Here is a 5,803-nt window from a genome sequence, read left to right on the forward strand (position 1 = left end):
GTGGACATCATTTTCTACAAGGAGTCTTTTGGAATTTTAGATACTTGCATTGCTGAGAAGAGCAATGTCTATGAAAGTTAGTCATTGCACAATGTGGCTGTTACTCTGTACAGTGTTCTGGTTCTGCTCACTTCACTCAACATCAGTTCATCAAAGTATGTGCAGGTTTTTCTGAAATCTGCCTGCTCATCATTTCTTATGGAACAATAGTATTCCATTACATTCATATACCACAACTTGTTCAGCCATTCCCCAATTGATGGGCATCCCCTCAATTTCTGAGTTTTGACCACCACAAAAAAGAGCTGCTATAAATATTTTTGACATGTAGGTACTTTCCCCATCTGTATGATCTCTTTGGGATACAGAACTAGAAATGATATTACTGGGTCTGAGGGTATGCACAGTTTTATAGCTCTTTGGGCATAGTTCCAAATTGCTCTCCAGAAGGGTAGTATTAGTTCACAACTCCACCAACAATGTATTAGTGTTCCAGTTTTCCCACATCTTCTCCAACATGTATCACTTTCCTGTTTTGTCATGTTAGCCAATCTGATAGGTGTGATGTGGTACCTCAGAGTTGTTTTGATTTGCATTTTTTCATATGACTATAAATAGCTTTAATTTCTTCCTCTGAAAACTGCCTATTCATATCCTTTGATCATTTATCAATTGGGGAACGACTTGTATTCTTCCTCATTTTAAAAATGAGGTCTTTGTCAGAGACATTGGTTGTAAAAATTCTTTCCCAGCTTTTTGTTTTCTTCTAATCTTGGTTGCATTGGCTTTGTTTGTGCAAAAACTTTTCAATTTAATATAATCAAAATCATCCATTTTGCATTTCATAATGTTCTCTATCTTGTTTGGTCATAAATTCTTCCCTTCTCCATAGATTTGACAGGTAAACTATTCCTTGCTCTCCTAGTTTGTTTATAGTATCAGTCTTTATACCTAAATCATGTACCCATTTTGACTTTATTTTGATATATGGTGTAAGATTTTGGTCTGAGCCTAGTTTCTGCCATACTCTTTTCCAGTTTTCCCAGCAGTTTTTGTTAAACAGTGAGTTCTTATCCCAGAATCTGGGGTCTTTGAATTTATCAAACAATAGATTACTATAGTCATTGACTACTTTATCTTGTATATGTAACTGATTCCACTGATCCACCACTCTATTTCTTAGGCAGTGCCAAGTAGTTTTGATGATTGTTGCTTTATAGTACAATTTAAGATCTGGTACAACTAGCAACTTTTCCTTGCATTTCTTTTCATTAATTCCTTTGATATTCTGGACCTTTTGTTCTTCCAGATGAATTTTATTATTTTTTTCTAGCTCTATAAAATAATTTTATGGTAGTTTGATTGGTATGGCACTGAATTAGTAAGTTAATTTAAGTAGAATTGTCATTTTTATTATATTAGCTCGACCTACCCATGAGCAACTGGTATTTTTCCAATTATTAGATCTGACTTTATTTGTATGAAAAGTGTTTTGTAATTGTGTTCATATAGTTCCTGGGTCTGTTTCAGCAGGTAAACTCTCAAATATTTTATGTCTACAGTAACTTTAAATGGAATTTCTCTTTCTATCTTTTGTTGTTTGGGCTGTTAGTAATATATAGAAATGCTGAAGATTTATGCGGGTTTATTTTATATCCTGCAACTTGTTTATTATTTCAAGTAATTTTTAACTTGATTCTCTAGAATTCTCTAAGTATACCATCATATCATCTGTAAAGAGTGATAGCTTTGTTTCTTCTTTGCGTATTCTAATTCCTTCAATTTCTTTTTCTTCTATTATTGCTAAAGCTAGCATTTCTAGTAGAATAATGAATAACAGTGGTGATAATGGACATCCTTGTTTTACCCCTGATCTTATTGGAAATGCTTCTAGCTTATCCCCATTACATATGATGTTTGCTGATGTTTTAGAAAGATGCTACTTATCATTTTAAGGAAGACACCATTTATTCCTATGCTCTCTAGTGTTTTTTAATAGGAATGGGTGTTATATTTTGTCAAAAGCTTTTTCTGCCTCTATTGAGATAATCATATGATTAATTTTGTTGTTGAGATGGTCAATTATGCTGATAATTTTCCCAATATTGAACCAACCTTGCATTCCTAATATAAATCCTACCTGGTCGTAGTGTATTATCCTCAAGATAAGTTGCTGTAATATCTTTGCTAATATTTTATTTAATATTTTTGCATCTATATTCATTAGGGAAATTGGTCTATAATTTTCTTTCTCTGTTTTGACTCTTCCAGGTTTAGTTATCAGCACCATATTTGTATCTATGATTTGTTGTTTGACCCACTCATTCCTCAGGATTAGATTATTTAGTTTCCAATTAATTTTTAGTCTATCTTTCCATGGTCCTTCATTACTTGTAATTTTTATTGCATCATGATCTGAAAAGAATGCATTTAATATTTTTGCCTCTTCTGCATTGGATTGTGAGGTTTTTATGCCCTCATACGTGGTGAATTTTTGCATAGGTGTCATGTGCCACCAAGAAAAAGCTATATTCCTTTCTATCCCCATTCATTTTTTCTAGAGGTCTACTATATCTAACTTTTCTAAAATTCTATTCACCTCTTTATCTTCTTTCTTGTTGATTTTGTGATCAGATTTATCTACTTCTGAGAGGGAGGGGGTGAGATCCCCCAGTAGTGTAGCTTTGTTGTCTATTTCTTCCTGTAACTCCCTTAATTTCTCCTCTAAGAATTTGGATGTTATACCACTTGGTGCATATATGTTGACTAATGATATTACTGAATTGTCTCTGGTACCTTTTAGCGAGATACTGTTTCCTTCCTTATCTGTTTTAATTAGATCTATTTTTGCTTTTGTTTTGTCTGAGATCAGGATGGCTACCCCTGCTTTTTTTTTACTTCAATTGAAGCATAATATATTCTGCTCTAGCCTTTTACCTTTATTCTGTATATATTTTTCTGTTTCAAAAGTTTCTTGTAAACAACATATTACAGGATTATGGTTTTTAATCCACTCTGCTGGCTATCTGCTTCTATTTTGTGGAAGAGTTCATCCCGTTCACATTCACAGTTATGGTTATTATCTGTGTCTTTCTCTCCATCCTATTTTCTCCCCATTTATGCTTTTCTCTCTCATTTCTCCCTTTCCGTCCTCACTAGAGTTTTGCTTTTGACCACTACCTCCCTCAATCTACACTCCCTACTATCAGCTCCCTCCCTTTTCTTCCCCCTTTCCCTTACTACTTCTTCCCTCCCTTCTATCTATCCCCTCCCTTTTCCCCCTCCTACTTCCTAGAGGATCGATTAGATTTGTATACCTAACTGATTGTTATTCCCTCTCTGAGCTGAATCTGATGAAAGTAAGATTCAAACAATGCTCATCTCCTGCCCTTCCTTCTCTCTACCGTAATATGTCTTTGTGCCTCTTCATGTGATATCCTGGGGTTATATTTTCTGGGTTTTTAGTAGTCAATAAGGGAGAGTGAGAGCAACTTACTTCTTACTCCACCATCTTGGCTCCCTGAAGTCTCTCCCTCTACACTCTTAAAAGTTATTGAGGACCTGAAACAGCTGTTGTTTTGTGGGTTATGTCTATCAACATTTATTGTATTAGAAATTAAAATGTCTTAATAGTATTATAAAAATAGTTTTGAACTCATGGAACCCCTGAGTGGGTCTCCAGAGTTCTCAGGGCTCCCTGGACCACCCATTGAGAACTTGTGGGTTAGCGTTACATGATTTGTTTTTAATAAATATTGTGCATCTTTTAATGATAACTTCCTTCTGTTCTAAGTGTTTAAAAACTATCTCACTAGTAATTTAGAATTTTATTAGGTAAAATTCTTGTTAAACTTATAGAATTTTACAACTAAGTTATATCAAGCACATTGACCCACTGTTTGGAGTATCTATTCTCTTTCCCTTTTATTAAGAAAGTTGAGACACACCCTTTTTTCATTGGGCTGTGTGCTAGCATGGTCACACGCTGTGCTCCTTTCCTGCTCTGTGCTCAGTTCCTCTGTAACCACCATTGCTGCTACCTCTTCCTGGTTCCTCCCGCCACTACCATCGACTTCGGAAATCTCAAGACATCCACTGGCCTTCAGCACCTCAACAACTTCCTAGAAGACAAGAGCTACATTGAGAGGCATGTGCCATCCCAGGCTGACATTGTAGTATTTAAAGTTGTCCTAGGCCCATCACCTGCCAACCATGCTCTCCATTGGTATAACCACATTAAATGCTATGAGAAGCAAAAGCTTGCCAGGAATAAAGAAGGCTTTGGGCAAGTATGGGCCTGCTGATGTAGGAGATAACACAGGAAGTGGTGGAGCTACACATAGCAAAGATGATGATGACATTGATCTCTTTGGGTCTGCTGATGAAGAGGAAAGTGAAGAAACAAAGAGGCTACAAGAAGAATGCCTTGCTCAGTATGAATCAAAGAAATTAAAAAAAAACTGCAATTGTTGCCAAGTCTTCCACCTTACTAGATGTAAAGCCTTGGGATGATGAGACAGATATGGCAAAATTGGGGCAATGTGTCATAAGTATTCAGGCAGATGGCTTGGTCTGGGATCTTCTAAACCAGTTCCAGTGAGATATAGCATCAAGAAGCTTCAGATACAATGTGTAGTTGAAGATGATAAAGTTGAGACAGATATGCTAGAAGAACAAATAACTGCCTTTGAAGATTATGTGCAATCCATGGATATTGCTGCCTTCAATAAGATCTATAACCTACCATCCTCAAAAAATTGCATTTAAATAAAAATATTTGCAAGCCAAAAAAAAAGAAAGTTGAAACATTTGCCTGTTTCACTCAGGATACTTCTCCCATTTGCCATAGTTCTTCAAAGATTATTGACAGCTACTTGACAGTCAATGGCTACTAGGTGGTACAGTGGAAAGAAAATTAGCCCTGTAGTCAGGAGGACCTGAGCCCAAATTTGGGCCCAGGCATTTCCTAATTGTATAACCCTGGGCAAGTCACTTAACCCTATTTGCCTTGTTTCCTCATCCATAAAATGAACTGAAGAAGGAAATAACAGTCCACTCTAGTTAGTTTTTGAAGAGGACCAATGACATAAGGAAGGTGATGTCTTGACTTGCGAGTGAATTGGATTTAAGTGAAGTAGTTATGCAAAGTCATTAGCCTTACTCTTTCCTCTATCAAATTCCAATGACAACACATAGGTCAGAACTATGAAATGAAACAACTTGATAGTGACATAGTCAGTCATAAGTTCTTTCAGTGCCTTAGGATGTAGTTCATCTTGGACAGATAATTCAAACTCTTTGAAAGCAGTTAAGGGCTTGACTACCATCTCCTCTTGTGTCTTAGATTTCAACGCCTTCTTAATCATTTTCATTCTTTTCTTTCTTGTCCTAAGATCATTCTTCTTGATAGAGAGAACAGAAACAAAATAGAAGCCAAACAGATCTATTTTCTTGTCATCATCCATTACCACCCCAACTCCCAAATCCCCAGTCCAATTGCTGGCAATCTTCCATCCTGACCCAATGTTCCTGACCCTAAAATAATTTTTTAAATCCCCTTTTTATTTGTTTTTGGAATTTATTGCAAAGCTCAGCTCACGTAGCATGGGCTTTGTAGCATTCCCCAAATTGTTTTTATAGTATCATGCCACTCTTTTGCAGTCATCTACAGGTGCTTGCCCTTGCTTTCATTCTTTTATGTATTCTGTAAAAACAAGAATTCATTGAATAGCACAGTTCAGCCACATTGACCTTTAAGCTGCTTCCCCTCTCCTATGCCAAATCTGCCTTTTTATTTCATGGC

At 36.1% G+C, this 5,803-nt stretch overlaps 1 pseudogene; it reads left to right on the forward strand.

Moving 5' to 3' along the window:
• The first annotated feature begins 3,974 nt into the window (after positions 1 to 3,974).
• On the forward strand, positions 3,975 to 4,767 carry LOC114025842 (annotated as a pseudogene).
• The last annotated feature ends 1,036 nt before the right edge of the window (positions 4,768 to 5,803 follow it).

The sequence above is a fragment of the Vombatus ursinus genome, unplaced genomic scaffold (genome assembly GCF_900497805.2).
Source record: "Vombatus ursinus unplaced genomic scaffold, bare-nosed wombat genome assembly UNPS02014832.1, whole genome shotgun sequence".
Classification (NCBI taxonomy): domain Eukaryota; kingdom Metazoa; phylum Chordata; class Mammalia; order Diprotodontia; family Vombatidae; genus Vombatus; species Vombatus ursinus.